A 20,319-nucleotide genomic window follows, 5' to 3' on the forward strand; every position below is an offset into this window, starting at 1 on the left:
ATCTTTCTTTCTTTACCTTCTTAACAGAGGCAGCCGCTAGACTTAAAAGATAATATAGATTCAAAACCGAGAAACACAAACCGACATGGCAGAAATAACTTTAAGATTTCCATCTGAAACAAACTCCTCCACATCTCTTTATTGATTATCGCGGAGATAAATGAATATACAGTTCAAGTTGGAATTTCCGCATAAAAACCAACGCATTGACTTTAAAGGTCCAACAGTGTTTTTATTTTTAAGTAAATGTCTGGATAAAAGGGTACTGAAAACTACCTGGTCAATAAAACCACAAAAATGGTTGTTACAATTCATCATTAGCTATCGTGAATGAGCAGAGATCCTTAATTAATATAAGTGGGTCTTCCTTTGTGGCCCAGGGCTGAGCTTGAGCCCTGAGTATCGTCCCTGTAACCCAGGTGCAGGAGGAGAAGACCAACTCCACAAGCTGCCCTCTGATCTTCGCATGCCATGACATGCACGCCCGCTCCCTGATAAATAAATGTAACTAAATAAAAATAACAAATTAATCAAAAATAAAATAAATAAATTATTTTTAACAAAAACTCTTTTGTGGCTCACTCCACGTTGGAGCTTTAAAGAATGCAGCTTCTAAAACACAGGTTTCACTAATGTCTCATGGCATTCTTAGCCTCTGTGTTGATGGAATCTAGGTGGACCCAGTCTAAGCAGTGATGTATTTCAAGATTTTTATTTGAAAGTCAAGAGAATGTGGGCTCTGATACAGAGGTGGATGAATAGTGACTCCCAAGGGGACTAAAGATCACCCCAAATAATTTTGGCTTTCTGTCAGCAACATTCCAACTGCCCATAATCTGAAGTTCAAGTCAGTCTGTGGAATGTTAGCACAGGAGTGGCCTCTCTTCAGGCCTTGTAAACACATGTCATTTAGGAGCCGATTGAAAATATTCCATACACTTTTCTTCTGGCTGCGCCTGCTCCATCAGAACCAGGGGCACATGTTTTCACTTCTAAGTACGCTTTAGACTTTATTGTCAAATGTGGATATGAACCTCTCGTTTATTTACCAAATATTTGTTAAAACAAATTATAACAAACCCTCATGATGTGTTTTGCAATTTGCAAAAATATTTTATTTGATTTGGCCCTCAGGATGGATACTGCTGTAAATAAGATGTTTTTATTCGCTCATGTTAAAGATGAAGAAAGTAGGCCAGAGAGGTGGCTCAGCAGGTAAGGGCACTCACTGCCGAGCATGGCTACCTGGGTTCAAGACCCAGGGCTCATATGGTGAAAGGGAAAAACTGAGTACCACAACTTGTCCTCTGACCTCCACACATACTCCCCCCCCCCTCTCTCTCTCTCTCTCACACACACACACACACACACACACACACACACACACACACACACGTCATGATTTTAAAAAGGCAAACTTTAGAGCATACACACTAGTTAAGCACAGGTCAGAAGTCAAGCCCTCCAGCATGGAAACCCTTCTTCCTCAGTTGTACAGCAGCAGAGCCGCCCTAAGGTACAGTCATCACTGCAGCTTCCTCGAGGGGACCACTGCAAAATTCATGAAACACTTTGAAGGGTTACGTAGTACCCGGACAGGCAAGAAGGGAAAGAGAAACCGGAGTGAGACATGCATCGGCCAACAGCGTCCTGTATTTCTGTGAGGTTTCTACACAGCACGACTTTGCAGAGATGCAGAAATTGCAGAAATGCAGAAATTCATTAAGGCTCCCTGTCATCAGTCTTGGGCCACAGGACAGAAATCCTAGGCTGAAAAGCCGCAGCTGAAGTTTCTGACCTCTGTCCCACAACAAAAGTGACGTTCAAAGGATGTTCCCATCCCCAAGACTGGGTGTACTGAGGCACTGGTAGCTGCAAAGAAATATCAAATGTCAGCAGAGGCTTGTTCTATAGGATGTGCTATGTGTAAATTCACACGTGGTATTGTAACATAAAACCAAAAGATTTCTAAAGTTTTCAAGTCAGTTGATCGATTTATCACTATTATGTACTGTGGAGGGGCTAACAAGGCTATTGAAAGGGAGTTTGACTGCATTTAGTATGACTTTCAGGGGATATTTACCGACTGCATACCTCATAAACACAAAAGTGGGCAAGGCTTAACTGGATCTCTTTCTGCTCTGTTTCTCCCCGTGCAGGGTGTTTCCATGATGTGCTAGTTTTCACCTGTGTGTTCCTAGCGGATATTCTTCGTTTAGGGTGGCAGCTCTCTGTTACTGATGAACGGTTTTAAGAAAAGGGTGGCAGCCAAGAGAACCAGAAGTTCCCCTCCAGCACACAGATCCGGGAAAGGAGTCAATGCCAAATGAGCTGACAGACGATCACACTTTGGACGGGAAACTTACCTTTCATTGAATTTTTCCCTATACATCTCTTCTTTTAGTTTACAGTTGTTTCCATATTGAAGGATATTTTCCAGGAAGGCATAGCAATTGCTTTGGTACATGGTCTTCTAGAAGCCTTTATCGTACCTTGGCTAAGGACATAGAGGGCACAGTTCTTTGTCTCTTAAGTCACAGGTTAAAAAAAAAAGAGACTCATCTGCAAATATTTTATGCTTCTTTCAGCTGTTGTTAGGAAATGCAACCCTCAAATTATTTTCTCCCATACATCTTGGCTATAAGTGATTAAAAATAGACAGGGAGGAGAGAAGGATATAGTTGCAGATTGCAGGACATAAAAAATGCACATCCTGCTAAATTGTGCAAGCTATGAGGAGTGCTTCTCACAGGTGTTCCGGCCCATAGGGCTTGCTCTTTTTTTTTTTTATATTCTCCAAGTACAAAGGTGTTGGCTGGAGGCCTCCAGAGCCCTCCCTTTCTCCATGCTCCTTAGAGTTCTGGGAATGCTAATACTTGTGAGGTCAGAACCTGCTAAGGCAACTACCCTGTTTTCAACCCTCAAGTGCAAGGGACTGGAAACTGGGTGCTTTCTTCATAGAAGTTCCTGAGGGCCTCAGTTTTTTAGAGCCTCATTCTCAGAACGCAAAGGAGGTTTACTTTCAATATAACCTTCATGGACAGGAAGATGCATTGGGGCCATCATTTTTATAAAGACTTCTTCAAGTAATTGGAGTTCTTCATGTTCTTGAGAGGTTATGAATTTTGTAGCTTGCCTCGTGCAGTCATTTTGAATAGAGAACAGTAGTAATAATAAACATACCAGTAACGGTCTGTCCTTAGAGTGAGCCTGTCTACCTAAAGATGTTTGGATTCTAAAAATATAAAGACCATCAGTCAAACTAATGTCCCATTTTCTCATGCTGGTTACCTCAGGTGCGCTGGCGCCTGCAATAACCTGATATTCCAAGGTGGATTAAACACACACACACACACACACACACACACACACACACACACACAACCCAAAACGCAAGCAAGCTGCTCCTTTGGAAGGCTCTAGAATGGGGCGAGTGTACGTATATCAGATCTCAAACCCACCCCGGAAGCAGCACTGGCTTTGGCTGGACTCGAAGGTATTTACTCTGGACAGTATGCCAAGACATTAACAGCTGCTGGATTAATAATTTATGGCTTTAGTGTCAATCATCTAAGACAAGATCCAAAGAAATATATTTCAAAGTCAAGTCATCTGGTTTAAAAAAAAAAATCCTTCACTGCCTAACAGGGCTCCCTTGTCATTTGTTACCCTTGAATTTCTTCCCAAAGAAGTCATCTAGAAGACCGAGCCCTTAAAATTATGTTTCCTTCCCCCCAGTGTTTTCTTTGAAGTGCTTTCCGTGGCAGAAGCAAACGCCCTGGCTGTGTCTGCACTATTTTCAGAAGATGGCTTACACCGGGGAAACCCTGACACGGTTTAGTTTTTTGAAACTTCAATCAACCAGGCCTGGCAGTGGGAGGCAAGCGAGCCCCTCCCCTGCGCACGAGCCTTGCGGGTTCGCACCGGGCTGCGAAGCCCTGGGCCCACGCGGAGGCTGCACCGTGTTGCCCGCCAGCCCAGAGCTGCACGCACCCGCAGAGCCAATACTTGGTGGCGAGCATCTCCAAGAAGAGTTTCAGTCCGCTTGGCCAATAGGTGACACGTCCTCCTCCTCCTCTCCTCCCCTCCTCCCCAAGCGCAAGGTTGGCATCCCGGCTGGGGGACCTCACTCCTCCCCACCCTGACCTCTGCTGGAGGCTGAGGGGCGCGTGGGACCCGGTGGCCAGGCGGGCTCCGAGGCTGCGCCGCCCCCGGGCGTCTCCGTGGCGTTCACTCCCGGCCCGCAACATCCCCCGCGCCAAGCGCCTCGCCCCGTCCTCACGCCGGTCGGTCCCGGTGGCCCGCGAGGACCCGGGCACACGCCCCTTACCTGGGCGAGGCCGGGCGCGCAGGCGCTGAGCGTGGAGCCCGCTACCGGCCGCTCAGCCCGCGCTCCCGCTGGGTCGGACAGTTCCGGGGGCCGCGGCGCAGAGCTGTCGCCGGCGCCACCGCCCCGGGCTGCCGCAGACCGCGGGAGAGCGTCTGCGCGAAGCCCCAGCGCAGCCCTGGCGGGAGCGCCGCCTCCCAGGCACCGGCCACAGCCCCCCGGCCTCGGGAGCGGCTGCCCCAGCGCACCCGCCGCCCGCGCGCAGAGGTAAGCTTGGGGCGAGCGGCCCCGCGTCGCCGCGTCCGCGCCGGTCCCCACCGCCTCCTCCTCAGCGAACGGTGGAGTTTGCGCTCCGTCCCGCCGCCCCACTTGTAGAGGCGGGCTCCTGGCCGCTGCCCGGCCGCAGAGGCGAGGCTCCCTCCAGCCCCTCGAGTCAAGGAATAGGTCGTGCAAGCCAGAAGAGCAAAGGGTCCCCAGGGTGGGCTGGGATAAACCTGGACGGAAGGGGAGCATGGAGAAGGATGAGGGACGAGGAGAACCTCGCAGGGGTCAGCGGCAGCGCCTCTGCCCCCGGAACTCCGGGGTTTTGCAGACTCTTTTTACTCGAGGGAAATGAGTAATTTGGGTACCGAGGTGTGAGGGGAGGATGACAGTGGAAGCTTATGGTCCCAAGGGCATTCTGCAGAGAAGAGACCCGGAGCTAGGTGGATGATGAGGTTTAAGAGCAGATGCCCAAAGTTTGTACTTGTTAGGAGCTGCAAAGGGCAGCCTGGGCTAGTGAGAGCTGGTGAAGGTGTCAGCTCAGGGTGGGAGGACTCTGCGGGATGGCGGAAGGCAGGAGGGAAACAGGAGGGGGAGGACCATCTGTTTTGCCTCTGCTGTGTGAGGGCCTTGGGATGAGGGGAAGGCTAGGCTAGAGGGAGGTCGCTCCTACTTTGCTTCCTGTGACTCCCGAGGACACTCTGATGGCAAATCTCTTGGGTCCTTCAAGGAAAATAAAACTCCCCTGCCCCTATGAGCACAAACAATTTTGGAATGGCCTCAAAAGTTCCTGGATTTGGAACCATTTTCATGCAGAGAGGAGGTTGGCGTTTTTCTCTGGTTTCGCTTATCTGACGCGCAGTACACAGAGGCTATTGCAAACTTTGCCACAATGAAGCAAGATACAAGGAAAATAGATGACCAAATGGAGAACAACCTTGCGTGGTAGGGTAGATTGGCAGCGTCCGTACAATTTAGGAAGGGCTGAGAAATGTGTTTATTAAATGAGACGGGGAGCTTTTCTGAAAGTTACCCAGCCCATCTCAAACGATTAGGCTCCAGATACCTCCCCTCAGTGTTTTGGGGTCTGCTCTTGCCAGTTTCCAGACTCCTTCAATCGTATTTTAATATCGTGTGTGCAGTGAGTATGGGCTGTCCTTTCCTGTCATAGATGAATGTCCTTAGAATGTAAAATACCGGTTTGCAATTTTGGCTACTTACAAAAAGGTGAAAATATGTTTATTTGGTCAAAGCGTTCGCTGTTCCGATTTTATATTTTTCTGTCATCAAGTGTTTGTGAGTTCATCATTTACACTTTTACCCATCTCTGAAAGTGATTTGAGGGAGTTTAAGGTGAAAACCACAGATCAAATAAGCTATTCTTGTAAATCTCCTTGAGCTCTCCTGGGTGCATTTGTAGTACATGATTTCCGAAAGGTGAACTCTCCAAGACTGGGAAGCATCGCTGCCCTTGCTGGCATAGTCCTGGTGGACACCCGTGTTTTGCAGTATAATCCCTGAAGCATCTCATTTACATAATATTGTGTTATGGTTGCATAGGTAAATGATTTAAGAGGAACCTAATAAGCACTGTCATTGATATTAAGAAAAACAGTGTTCCAACTTACAGCATTTTAACAATACTCAGATTCCCAGGACCAAAGGAAACAGTTTGTCTCTTTGAACTGAGTCAGAAGGAAACCAAATGGAGGCATTTCCTCCTCAGTCAAATTAGACAGAAGTGTGGTTAGCGCTTGGCACCCAGGCGCAGCAGATAGTTGGAAGAGAGCTCCACAAAGCGGGACTATTGTGTGATGATCAAATGTCCTGGCGCTGGGAGTGAAGAGAATCTGTCCCAACAAGCAACTCGGGGGATGAAAATCTGTGTAGAATAATGCTGGGTGGTGTTGGGTACCATGAACAAGACTCTGCTTTCCCCTTCTTCTGCCTGAGTTTGAAAATGTTACTGCCTGACCTCTACTGACAGTTCTCTCTCTCTCTCTCTCTCTCTCTCTCTCTCTCTCTCTCTCTCTCTCTCTTCCTCTCACACCATATCTATCTATCTATCTATCTATCTATCTATCTATCTATCTATCTATATACAGTATATATAGATATATGAATGACAGTGTTTGTGTGCTGAAATTTTCCCTGATTTCTGTTTGCTTGTTTTTTTATTATTATTATTTTATTATCCCCTCTATATACCATTCATTATCTTCCTGTCACCATTTCTCATTCTTGTCTCTGTTCCCATGGATCTCAGTATGATCCCAACATTTTTCTTCTTCATTGTTTGTTTGTTTTTTTATTTTAAATCTAATGCCTTTTCTTGATTTACTTTGCTTTGTAGGGGTTTTTTTGTAGATTTTTATCCGGTGTTGTCTTTTATTAATAAAGATGATTTCTTCCTGAAATGACATCATAGTTCTGCATTCCTCCTAAGCTTCATATTTACACAGTGAAACCCCTTAGAGGGCCTTGCACTGTTCTCCGTGCCTCAGGTCTACCATCTATTTCCTAAATCTAAACTTAAGCTCATCACCATGGTTCTTTTAGATATGCAGGGACAACTCTGTGTTGATTTTCACATTTCCTCAAGAGCCCTGAGCCTCCCCAATGCTGTTTCTTTGCACCAGGTGGTGCACAGCCACGGCTTCCATCTCCACGGTGCCTCTGGAGAGTCTTCGTATTCCCAGTGCAAATGCCTTTGCGCAAGCTTTTTCTAGATGCTACCCCCTCGCCGATTAGTTTGCCATCCCTTGTCTCTCCCATTCCTAAAGCATTTCATCCTTGCTTTTGGAGAACAAGCTCTCTAAAACGTACTCACTAGTCAAGTCTCCTGCAGGGCCCCAGTAACATAAACCTCTGCTCTACGAGCAAGCAAGATCCTCCGCCGCACTCTGACCTCAATGACTTATTTATTAAGTGAATCTGCCCTGTGCTAGGTGCAACCTTAGTTGCAGATTTAAAGAGCATCTGTGGATGTTCAGTGATATACTGAAAAAATTTCAATGTCAGAACCCACTGCTAAAGTGTAGTCTTACGTGGTAGAAATGGGGCACCAGCAATCCCACTGGCTTGGGGCTCCCCCATTCAGTGCTCTGGAGTGTAGTCAGGCACTTGCAACCGTCTGACCTGCCCTGTGCAGAAGGCCTTGGCTTTCTTTGCCCACAACAATGCTCTGCACTGCAGCCCTGTGCTCCTGCTCGCTCACTCCACTGGGAACAGACCTCTCCCTTCTGTGCAGCCAGATTCACCTGTCTGAGAGTCGGGGCAGTTGCTGCATGCTTCCGGATCTCCCGTTGCACTGCAGCTTTGACTCCACCAAACTCTATTACCTTCGATTTCACTTCTCTGAAGTGCAAGGCAATTATGTGTTTTCTGCGTTCTCACTTAAGAGCTCTCCAGTCACCTGGCCTAACCTTAGCCCATCATTTCCCGAAATACTTAGCCCAGGGCCTGGCTTCCCACAGGACAAATATCAGCAGATAATGGAACTAGTTGGACTAAGTTCTGCCTGGCTCTGTAGTCTCAGTTCATGTAACTGATATTATTTAAACACTTCAGTTAGGTTCTTATAGCAGAGGCTGTGCTTCATGAACTTGAATATGCACATAAACATAAATGTTATTAAGTGTAGATTCTGGTTGAGCAGGGACTCGGATGAGGCCCATGATTCTGCATCCCTAACAAACTCCCAGAGAGTGTAGAAGAAGCTGGTCTTAGAGCCACGTGTTCAGCTTGAAGGCAGAAGGTGATGTCAGCAGGCTTGGGAGTTGCTAGCTGTGATGGCCGCTCTGCTTGGTGGCTGTAGTACCGTTGGTGCTGGCTTCCATACGACTTCCTATTAGGAAAATACAGGTATGGATCTGTTTCCCAAGGATGGGTGGAGGCGTGGTTATTTCCATGTGCTTCCCTATGATTTCAGGGCTACAGTATTGCAATTGGACTGGACCCCATTGCGTTTTTCTCCAGCCGGATAACAGTGCTTTGTTATACCCGTCTCATTTTCCCAGGATTGCACAACTTGGTTCAGTTTCTTTCTTACTCTGCTTTGCTCTCCAGCCCTTCCTTGTCTTTGTACACACACCCTCTTCCCCTCTCCCTCCTCACCCTCCCCTGAAATTCTCTTCAGGTGCCCTGGCTGACTGACCCCCCTGCCCCACCCATTCTTCTACCAGGGAGCAGGAGACTCAAGCCCTCTTTCTACCTTGTTTGCTAAGGGGAGACCCAAACAAAACTGTTTCCTTTCTGGGTTCTTCCATCCCCTGTCACCCAGAGCTTCTTGGGTGTGCTTCAGGACCAAGGCAGACACCATGTGAATCTTCCTTCCCTTGGGAGACAAATGCTGGGCTGGGTAAAGAAATGAGGCTTGCTGATCTGCTCAAGCTGGTGTGTGTTTCTACCATTGACCATGCATCATGGTCCTGTATCAGCTAAACAACTTGAACTTCTACTCCTGGAGACAATTTATTGTTCGCTTGCCCTTCCTTCCTTCCTTCCTTCCTTCCTTCCTTCCTTCCTTCCTTCCTTCCTTCCTTCCTTCCTTCCTTCCTTTCTTCTTCTCCTTTTCTTTCCTGGTGTTTCGAGATTAGCTCTCTCTCTGTAGCTTTGAAGCCTGTCCTGGAACTCGCTCTGTAGCCCAGCTGGCCTTGAACTCACAGAGATATGCCTGCCTCTGCTTCCTAAGTACCCACTGACAGGCTGCTTTCTTTTAAGAAAATTTTTTTTCAGTGTTGGGGATCTGAATCTAGATCCTCACTTATGCTAAGCAAGAGCTCTGCTGCTGAGCTACCTCTCCAGCCCCTTTTATTTTTTAAAATTGCATTATTATCTTTATGACATTTAATTAAGTTCTTGTGTGCATGTGCATAGACTGCTCACACTTGTGCATGTGGGTCGCCATGTAGACGTCAGAGGAAATGGTTTCTTTTCTACCTTCTTTCCCCCTTCCTTTCTACTATGTGGGTGCAGGGATTGAGTTCAGGGTTCCAGGTTTGGCAGCAGGTACATTTGACCCACCCAGCCACTTTGTCAGCCCCCCCTTTTTTTAGTTTTTTTTTTTTTGAGACAGGGTCTCACTAAGTTGCATAGGCTAGCCTTGAACTTGGAATCCTTCTACTTCATCCTCCCCACAAAGCTGGCATTACTAGACCTAACATGTCTGTATTTCTTAAGAAAGCAAATGTTCCCTAAATCTCTAATTCAGGTTTTGTGATCCTGAGATGCACACTAAAAATCACTTCTTACTTAAACAATAAGAATGCTTATCGGTGTTCTAAAAAATCTCCCAGAGCGATTCTAGTCTCCAGCCAGAGTGCAAATCTGCACCTTCTGGCAGGTAAGGGGGCGTAATATGGCGGCTGAGAATACGTAGTATTTTTCTATGAGGTAAACTCTGGCTTTTAGTTCAGGAGCTTGGAGAGAGTGTAGAGAGGTTACTTCAGTTCCCTGATTCTTGATTTCTTTAGGATGACGTGAGCTGAGTGGCTCCCAGTGGACCTTGGGTGAGACGCTGTCTGCTGGTTGTGGCTGTAGTGCCAGGGGTACCTACGTTCTGGGAAGGGCAGCGACTGTTCACCTGGCCAATCACAGAAGGGCAGCTTGAAGGCCCTGACCCACTAAGGGTTAGCCTAGTCAACACTGTCCTCATCCCTCGTTCAGCTTCAAGAGATTCAGCTTAGTATGATCAGTTTGAAAAGAAATTTACGAGCATAGTTCTCAGATGGCAGTGAAAAAAATAGGGAAGGGATATATACTAATAAAAATTCATCCACCCTTTGGTATTTGATTCATTTGGTGCCACATCAACTCTAGGATCTCGTAAATAGCCGAGATAGATTAAAATCCTTATAAACTGATACAGAAGGATGGCTAGACTTTTTTACCTTCTTTATGAAAAATGACTTAGCTCTTTAATAAAGACAGTTCTATCATCAACAAATAAAAAGGATTGAAATTCATGGGCCTGAGAGAGCATTTTATTTTGGTAATAAATATGAATGTGCAAAGCATTTACATTTCTGAGTTTATAATAGGAAATGGGAATTTAAAAATAAAAAAGCACACACAGAGATATTCTGTCCTGTGCAGGCTAAAGCCAATCAACTTCCCCCCTCTTTTTGGCTGGGGTTCTGAATAGCCATTATGCTATTATGTTATCATTATATCAGCAAAACAAAGCTTAGATAAATGGGCAGAACCAATAGTTACTGGGGACTAATATTCCACTTTCTTTTCTTCATACATCTGAAAATAAATAAAAAAGTATTTTGTAATTTTAGTGGGCCTGGCAGGGGTAGCAGAATGTGATTATCAGGGATGCTGTGTGGCTGTGATTATCAGAGATGTTGTTTGACTGTGGTTATCAGGGATTTTGTATGACCATGATTATCAGGGATGCTGTGTGACCATGATTATCAGGGATGCTGTGTGGCCATGATTATCAGGGATGTTGTGTGGCCATGATTATCAGGGATGTTGTGTGGCCATGATTATCAGGGATGTTGTGTGACCGTGATTGTCAGGGATACTGTGTGACTGTGATTGTCAGGGATGTTGTGTGACTGTGATTATCCGGGATGCTGTGTGAATATGATTATCCGGGATGCTGTATGACCCCTTTGTCAGTTGGAATACAGAGTTCCACTCTGGTTACTTTTGAGTCAGGACAAATGTTTTCAGCTAAGTTTACACTAACAGTCCAGTATCTATTTCCACATTGTAATATATAGGTTTTTCATTAACACAATTAAGAGGATAAGATGGCTTATTTAAAAATTGTGCTACACTGAAGACTGTTGTGAGAAGTGATGAGCACACTCTTCTAAGTCTTTCCTTAGCTAACTAGTGTAAAATTCTGCAGTGAGCTGTGATGTTTGACGTGTATTTGCTAAGAGGACTCATGCGTAGCCTGGTAAGTAAGGTATTTGTACCTTCAAAGCTTGGACACTTTGTCAGCTTCCACTGATTTCCAAGCGGGGCTCAGATTTTAATTCCTTTCAGGCTGAACAAATCACTGTGTCTTTGGCACATCAGAAAAGCGAATGGAAACGACCAGTTAGTCCGACGACCATTGAGTCATGGTGTCTTTAGGGTTAAAAGTGACCTTCGTACAAAATCCTCTTTGATAAATAGAAAAATGAGACACTGAAAAATTAGAATATTTAAAATTAGAGCCTAGGGACATGAGCAGGGCAGGCAATGGCAGATAATGCTTACTGGTGTAAACATTAGATCCTAAACTTCCTATTGTAAGTGTGTGTGTGTTTCACTGTGATGGCTTGAGAGTGGAGAGATTGTCCCTCAGAGGCTTCGAGGGGGAGGAACTACCTTATATGCTATGGAAGTCTAATGTTTAGAATAAGGACACAAATCATGAGATCTCATTGTTTATATATAAAAATACATACATGCATATATCCATATATGAGACATTTTTATTTTATTTACAGTAATTACTTTTATTCGAGTCAGTTGATGTCACATGACTGAGTCCTGGAAAGGCACCCAGCCCTGATTTGTGTTACACTTTGAAGATGGGAAATAGGCTAGCCCAAAGATGGAGTGTGTGTCCTGGACCAGGCTGTGACTGTCACCCCTGGCACCTTCCTTTATTAGTTGTGTAATATTGGCTCAATATCACTTAACGTTCTTATGGCTTTAGTTTCCCAAGTCTAAGAAACAATGGGAGAGTGCTTCCGTGGAATTATTTTTAGATGGTACAGCATCATCTGCTTAGCAAAGCTCTTGGCACCTATGGCATCCGTGAAGGTAGCCGTAAGCGCTCGTCCTGCGGCTTGTCACTAACGCCAGGTGCTACGGAGGTACGCTGACTTCTCTGCCAAAGGGGCTTTTACAGCCCTGAGGGCTTGAGCTTCAGTTTGAAATTCATGTGGTGTTTTGCAATGCTGTATTTTTTAAATCTAAATTTTTCTTTTTCTTCTTTCCCTCTTTATTCTCCTCTCATACCGCGCAGCCTCCCATCTCTTCCTCCCACTCACCCCCTCCCATTTCCCCAAACCCATTGCTCATCAATGATGTATTTTGTATTTTCTCATCGACTTTTCCTTGTTTCCCTTAGAACAGCAGTGAGGTGGGAGCCTAAAGGGAAGTGGGATTGTAAGCACTGCAGGGACTTTTGAAAAAAATGTGTAGCCATGTGGAGCCCCTGTAGATTTCTTTTTTTACTAATGCAAGTGGGTTCTAGAGCTTTAGGAAAGATAGGCTGGCTACAGAGCTTCTGCATGACTGTGCGTCCCTCACTCAGTCCCTAGGTGAACACATAGAACATTGGGAAGTGGCTGGAATTTATGTTGCTAAGGACCACATGAGGGTCTGTGTATCTAGGGTGAGGGCACATCTACTTAGTGGTAACTTCTTCCAGGGAACCTGACTGTGGATGGATGGCTGCCCAAGTCCTCCGGGGTATAGCAGCATTTATATTAATAGCTGGGTTTTATTTGTTGTTATAATTTAGAAAGCAAAATAGCAACAAGAGAAAGCTATAATTGATGAACTCCATGAAAGGTTTTCAGAGTTTAAATTCATACACCTCGTGTCCCTTTTATGGGTTCTTAATAGTCAATTTCACTTTTAAAAAGGTAGAATCTTTTGGGGGGATACTAAGAAGGGGTTTCTGTACATAGCCCAGAGTGAGTGAAACTCACTCTGCAGACCAGCTGGCCTTGAATTCCCAAAGATCAGCCTGTCTCTGCCTCCGAGTGTGGGGAGTAAAGGCGTGCGCCCCCATGATTGGCTTTTCATATTCATTCACTTTTGGAGGCTACATCAACCAGTTTCCCATGACTGAAAGACGTTTGAGATAAAACTTAAAGGAAGAAAGTTGAATATTATTTTCTATTGTTTCAGAAGTGTAGTGTCTTCGTGGGTTAGTGCTATTGCTTTGGTATTTGTGGTGAGGGCCCACAGCATGGTAAGGAGGACGTGGGGGAACACAGTTGTGCACCCCATGGTATCTGTGAAGCAGAGAAGAGGTCAATGTAAAATCCCTCCTTCTAACATCACCTCTGCAACCATTTCATTTTCTGAACAGACCCCACACTGTGGAGTTCTTACTGCTTCTTCATACTGAAACTGGTTGAGGACCAAGTTTTGAACACATTTAAGATCCAAGCCATAGCAGAGGCTTAGTCTCACCATGTTGGAGAAGCGACCAGGCCACCCTCGGAGGTTAGCACTGGTTCTCAGCTAGGAGGGTTTGTCAGAATTATTTATGGTTCCAAGTGAAAGTCCCGGAGAAGCTCAGCTCTGTCAGACCACACTGTGGTCACTTTGCCTCAAGAGCCTAGAGCCGGCCGTGCGGGGCCTTTCCCATGGGGACTCTGGCAAGCAGTCTTTGCTCCACCGTTGGCTTCTCACTGACCCGATGAGGAAGTGTACCGTGTCTGTCTCTCTCTCTCCAAAAATTCAAGAAGAAAAGAAAAATCAAAAGTCCCCACTAAAACCAAACGGAGGTGGTGTGAGTTGCCATCTGGGGGTCAGTTAGCCATCCCTGGATGAGGATTGCTGTCAGTACTGTATGGAGGTTTGTCTTTGGTGACCACATGGGTTTCAGTGACCACTGGGCAGGCCTGGAGACCACTGGGAGGACTATCGGTTACAGTGTGTCTTCCTCGCCACGTCTCTAGGCTTTCCCCTTCTCAGCATTCTGGGAAGAGCCATTTGTTCTGGCTTTGTGGTTTTTAGGGAGGGAAATTCCAGTCTCCTTTCTCTTTGGCTTCTTCCTATCATCTGTCCCCAGGACTACTAAGAAGCTACCAAGATAACCACCCAGGGTCCAGATGTGACCGTGCACATCCAAGCTGCTGCTGTACGCCCTTCAGATCCTCGGCGATTCCCTTGCCTTGTGGGACTTACATAAGCAAGGTTTAACTCGGTCAGCATCCAGCAGGCTCTGAGATCCGTTGTCTTTGTCTTGCCTTGCAGCAGAGAAGGAACAACAGGCCATGCCCTGGGCTGGCATTGGCAGAGGGGAATCAAGTCTTTAGGGACAGCTGAGCATTGAGGTCATGTTTCTGAAATACCAAAGGACTGTGTAGACTGTGTAACTATTCTCCCTAGTCTTCAGGGAGCACACTTTAGTACATCCATTTAAGATTCCAACGTTAGCATTGTTTCTGCTGGTGTGTGGAGTAATTAGCACACTGGTCATTAGTCATTACGTTTCAGCTCTCACTCTGACCACTAATTTGAAACCCAACGGTCCTGTTGTGTTTTGTTAACTAACACTTTGTTTTTGGGGGCAGGAGGTGTCTAGGTCTCTAGTTTACTATGTCCTTGTTACAGGGCCATGCTGTGATTGAGTCCTGCACTGTCTCCCTCATCTCTCACCAATGTCGCCCCCTTCCCTACACTCTTTGGGAGGGCTCAGTGGTAACGGAAGGGTGACTTGGTACATGTAGAGGATTAGCAGAGATCTATGTGCACCCTGATCGTGATCGATGCAAGGAGGACGAGAATCAAACATCCGGGATGTAGCAGTAGCAAACCTTGCTGGTCCCGAGGCTTATCACTGAGGGCCTGGCAAAGCTTCTTTTCCAACGTTTAGAAAAACAATGTAAGAGGAAACATCTGAGCTGCTCCCTCGGAGTAATTATGCAGGCGGCTGGAGGACACCCCTGCAGGACGGGTTTTTAATAGTCTGGGGAGCCTGTGCCTAATTGGGAAGGTCATGCCACTCGCAGGGCCTCTCTGGCTCCGCCACGTCTTCATCCCTTTCAAGCCGTATGATGACCAGGCACATTGAGGTCAGGATTCCATATGGGCAGAAGCCTTTCCACACAGCCCAGGATGATGAAAGATAGGTAGAGTGTCCGCGAACCTCCCAAACTCCCATGGCCGCTGTCGTTTGACCCCCCTCCAGGGAGAGGTTGGCGTGTGTCTCCCCATCTGTGTCAGATAAGAAGGCTTAGAACAGACATGGCAGTTGCCTGAAAACTCGGAAAGGGTGGACACGGACATAGATTCATTTTGTGCAGCTCCAGCAGTCAGGGCCAGATTCAGTGGGCAGGAAAACAGGGAGACAGATTTCTACTCAATATGAGAAAGTACTTTCTAATGCTTCCAGCTTTCCAATAACGGTCTGCCTGCCTTGACGTTCTGTGTTCCCTTGAGCTGAAAGTCAGCAGTGTGTGGCTCAGACACCAGAAGCCAGAAAAGGAGTTCCAGCACTGAGTAGAAGCTCAGCTGAATTGATTCCAATGATCTGTCCCCTTCACATTAGTGGTCAATATCGTTTGAGAATTGGTTACAGATAGGGGCTAGAGGGTGTCTGAGAAAAAGTGGACGGTATTTCTAGACTCCTTAAAACAAGAACGGATAGTCACACCTTCTCCCAGTTTCTGGAACATTGCACTTAACACATGTGCTATCACATGATCCCATCTAGAAGCCCAATAGCACGGATTCCAGGGTGTTCGTTAGCCAGAATTCCACCGCTGCTTCCTGCTCTGCTCGTAGGGTCAAGACTTGTGGGACTTTCTGCAGGCTGTGAGCAGGTAACCTTGCTTAAATGACCTTGAACCTCCTTGCAGATGTGCAGACCACTTCGCCAAGCTTCTCATAGGCTATTTGTGGCATTAGATTGTAATCAGCTTTGTCTTGAGTTTTTGTTTTGTTTTTATTCCTCTCCCTAGACTTAAAGCTTCTTGAAGGTAGGCTTGTTGGTTTCTGAAACAAGTTAATGATTGCACAAGACTCTGGCGGAAAAGTAAATGCTAGGTTGGTAAGCTACCTGTCTCACACTTACCCTAAGAGAAATCCCCAGGGAGAGTCTTATCCTCCCTGGAAGGAACCAAAATGGTCCAGCGGTCGTTGTTTCTGACTCTATCTTTCTGACCCTAGGCACATCCTAATTACCTCTCCCATACAGTCTGGCTCTGGGAGAGAGGGAAAGAAAGCCGAGGGAATGAAGCCTGAAGAGGGCTCCATGTAGAGAAGCACGATGCCCTTATGCAGCACCTTTGGCTTTCCCTCTGGATCTGGTGCCCTCTGGAGCCCTGGCGGCAGGCTTGGCTGTATTGTTTCTGTGACTTCACTGTTTCTCTCTAGACAATTTCTGAGCTCCTTTGCTTTTAAGTTCTGTGATTCGTAATCTGTCTTCCTTTCCAAGGCGTTCTGCAGTCCTTTCCCCCTACACAGTATTTTCCAAGAAGACGGGATGGTCCTGACAAGGGACCCAGTGCTGGGCATGGAACTCTGGGAGGGGCAACGGGAAAGAGTTTGTTCTCTGTTGTCTGACTTACTCAGATGAAGTTCCTGCTGCCTGGCTCTGGACGACATACAAACACCTCGAAGCGGGAGATTCTTCCTGTATGAAATAAGCATGTTACATCTGTAGTGGGACCACAAAGACTCAACGGGACGCTGTCTAGGGAGCTTTTATCTTGGGCCAAAGCAAAATGAACAGCTGAGAAATGACGGCTGCCAGTAGTTGGAAACCTCTTTTTCTTTCCTTCTCTTTTCTCCAACACCTGGAAGTTTCCTTGGCCCACGCCAAGTCCTTTATCCTTGTGCTCTTCATCCTCCGTCTAGGATGGCTGGAGGAAAGCAAGGTCCCCCTTTCCATCTCCCAGCGACTGGGAATGTGTTTATTCTACCATTTGTGTAGAGGACATAAACGGTACTGCGGAGACAGGAAGTGGGAGTGGGATTGTACCTTAATATCATCTAACGTGTCACGCCCGTATCAAGATTCCTTTATTTGCAAACGCCTTGCCGGAGCGGCGGTGACGCGGCAGCTCCGGGGCATGACAATACATAGACACCTTATAAAAATGTATGAGGTTTGGGTTGCAAGGAACATACTGCACATAGTGAGCGGTCGCGTTCCTTTCAAAATAATTTCCTCTCTAGGCCCATTGTCTCTGTATCACCTGTACCAGAAGTTCATGCCTTGGCTAGACGCCTCACTGGCCTGGAAACTTTATGTGGGCTTTTGGCAAAGGCTGATCGTTTGATGAGATATGATTTTCTCACCTTACCAAATTAGATTATTTGAGACAGCATATCTGGATGTCAAATTTCAGTCCATACCTTGGGGACTGGGCATCCTGATGGCAGAGTGGACATGGAGCATAATAAATCAGCCCTGAGCCCATTTCTCTCCACACAACTCCATCGATCATGTGTGTGTGTGTGTGTGTGTGTGTGTGTGTGTGTGTTTGTGTGTGTGTAAGATGAACCCACTCGTATGAAATGTTATGGCGTAAATTAACGGCAGACAGAATATATAATAAAATATTAAGCTTTAATAAGGAGAGGACTTACAAAACCGAGGTTCCCGCGGAGAACAGGAAAACAGAAGGGAAGGCGGGGAGCACACCCGCAATATTTATAAGTAAATAATATCCTCAGGGGATCCTGCCCTTCAAGCAAGGTCATTGGCTGGGCTTCCCCTACATGGATGTGGGTATTGTACCTGTGGAATGCATGTGCAGGCCAGAGGACATTGTTGACTGTCTATTTTTTCCCCTGTCATATTTAGAGACAGTCTCTCTTGCAGTGTTTTGGCTTATCTACCTGACCACCAGTCTTCCTGGATGTAGCTGTCTACAAATCCCAGTGTTGGGTTTGAATGTAGCGGCGTAAACGAATGCAGACAGTTTGTAAAAATATATATAGTTTTAATGTAGAAATAGACTTACAGAACCACCGTTCTGGCGGAGACCAGGAAAGTAGAAGAGACAGCTCGGAGCACGCTCGCCAAATTTATAGGCAGACATTAGCCCGAGGCGAACACGCCCCCTAAGGGGCGGGACTTATCCCTACATTTGAAGGCATGTGTAGCGATGCCTTGCTTCTAGATGGGTGTTGGGGATTTGAACTCAGTTCCTCTTGCTTGCACAACAAGTGGTCTTGCCCACTGAGCCACCTTCCAAGTTCCTTTTTCAGGATGTTTTTAATCTGCATGTATGCATTCCCATGCTTTCGACTCCCTTAATATGGATGGATGGTGCTAACCTTTATTTCTTGCCTGAAGAGTTTCTCAGTTGAAGGTCTGGGAAGGGATAAATCATGCGCAGAGCAGCACAGCTGCATGGTAGCACCCAGGCTGCTGTGTCACGGAGGCAGGTAGCAGGCCAGCGACTCATGCAGGCTCGTGGATCAAGAGAACTGGAGTTCGCTCCTCAGACCGATCGGGCCACAATCCCAGGGGTTTCATCGAAGACGTTGACTTCGAGAAGTACAGTGACATCAAAGAACCCCGTGCCTCTACTACAGACTCGCACCTTTCAACGTGTCTTTGGCACAAGGTGAGACCGTCTGAGTTCATTGGGAGGTCAGTCTGTAGACGGAGAACCTGCTCGAGGAGCCACAGAGAACAGCTTCTTGGATTGTACACGGAAAATGAAACAGAAGGGTGTTTCTATTTTGTTTTTGCACCAGCCGCAAATGCCACTTAAGAACTGCTCGTGTAGATAAGCGGGGTGCTGGATGCTTTTCTCACCCCGGAGTCTTTGTCATTTAGCTCCTTCAGAACTCTCTTTGAATGTCACCACCTAGCAGCAACAAATTACCACTTGAAAATATGCAGACATAGCCGGGCAAGCCGGGAACGTACCTGCCAGATATCCGAGCGCCTAAAACAATTCAAATTAAATTCTGCAGTTCTATTTCGGAGGCTGCTTCAGATGAGAAGGCCGTGTGAGCACATTCTGATAGCTGTTGATCCTCAGTCCTAACACAGTCATTCCAGATGCTTTGTAAGGATACAGTTTGGAGATAAAAGCTTGAGAGTAGCTGAATAATGTCAAATTTTCAACAACAAAAATACCTTTAATTACCAATTATTTTTATAGTCAACAAGTCGGCAGCTCATTTCCCATGTCTTCTAAAGGTATCACGCTGTTCCCTGCCTTGCACGAGTACAACAGAGGAAAAGATGGAATCTTAGAAGAAAGTGTGCCAGGCATTCATTGTCTTTGATTGTCTTCCGGAAGAGCAAGTTGACTTTGAAGAAGTCCCACTAGCCTGTGGCTTGACAGCCCTTGATGTTGTTAAGATAGCTGAGTGGAACAGGGCCTAGAGTGACTCATTTTGATCTGAGAGCACCTAGTGTCACAGCCTAAGTAGGGACAGTGGATAATTCAGTTCTTGAACTTCTTTGGAGGTATCTAGGATCCCCTAGTGACGGTTGTATGCATGTTGTTTTGTACATACACTCCCAGACAAGGGACCATGAGTTGTGAACCCTCGAGAACATGGCTTAATAAAGAAGGATGTATGCTCAAATGTGTCATGTCCTTGGAGGATGGCTTGATCATTGATCCCTGTTCCCATTAATTTTAGTGGCCCTTGCTCTCAGATTTACAGCTAAAAATAACGTTTTTATTCCGGTTGAGTATCCTCAGCTTTACTCACCACAGCCCATTTCTGGTTGAAGTTTTTCATCTCTTGAGTCTGGTTTTATGTTTTGAACCAGTGAATTAGTATTTTTTTTTATTCTATTGCTTGTGTGTATTCCTTCCCATCACTGTGTTTACCAGACAAGTGAACTGGAACAGGCTGTTTATTTAAATACGTCTTATGTCAATAATTTGCTGCAGCGTTTACTATATGGAAAATATTTTAGAGTGGACGAACAAATCCAGTCTTCTGAGCATGAAATATACATTTTTATGGTAAATTGTCATGTGCCGTTTCAAATCATTGAAAAGCTGACTCTAGAAACCGGCTTGGCTCCCCCATCTCATACTCAAGCGTGT

General features: G+C 46.1%; 1 protein-coding gene across 3 annotated transcripts in view; it reads left to right on the forward strand.

Annotated features, from left to right (window-relative positions):
- Window positions 1-3,839: 3,839 nt before the first annotated feature.
- Znf385b (zinc finger protein 385B) overlaps window positions 3,840-20,319 on the forward strand; it is a 352,707-nt gene continuing 336,227 nt past the window's right edge. The window contains exon 1 of one of the 3 annotated variants that reach the window (XM_075984770.1): window positions 3,840-4,056. The gene's annotated coding sequence lies outside the window, so the exon portion shown is untranslated. Of the gene's footprint in view, window positions 4,595-20,319 lie in introns of all 3 variants that reach the window. The other 2 variants (XM_075984768.1, XM_075984769.1) reach the window with 2 other exon arrangements.

The sequence above is a fragment of the Microtus pennsylvanicus genome, chromosome 9 (genome assembly GCF_037038515.1).
Source record: "Microtus pennsylvanicus isolate mMicPen1 chromosome 9, mMicPen1.hap1, whole genome shotgun sequence".
NCBI lineage: Eukaryota > Metazoa > Chordata > Mammalia > Rodentia > Cricetidae > Microtus > Microtus pennsylvanicus.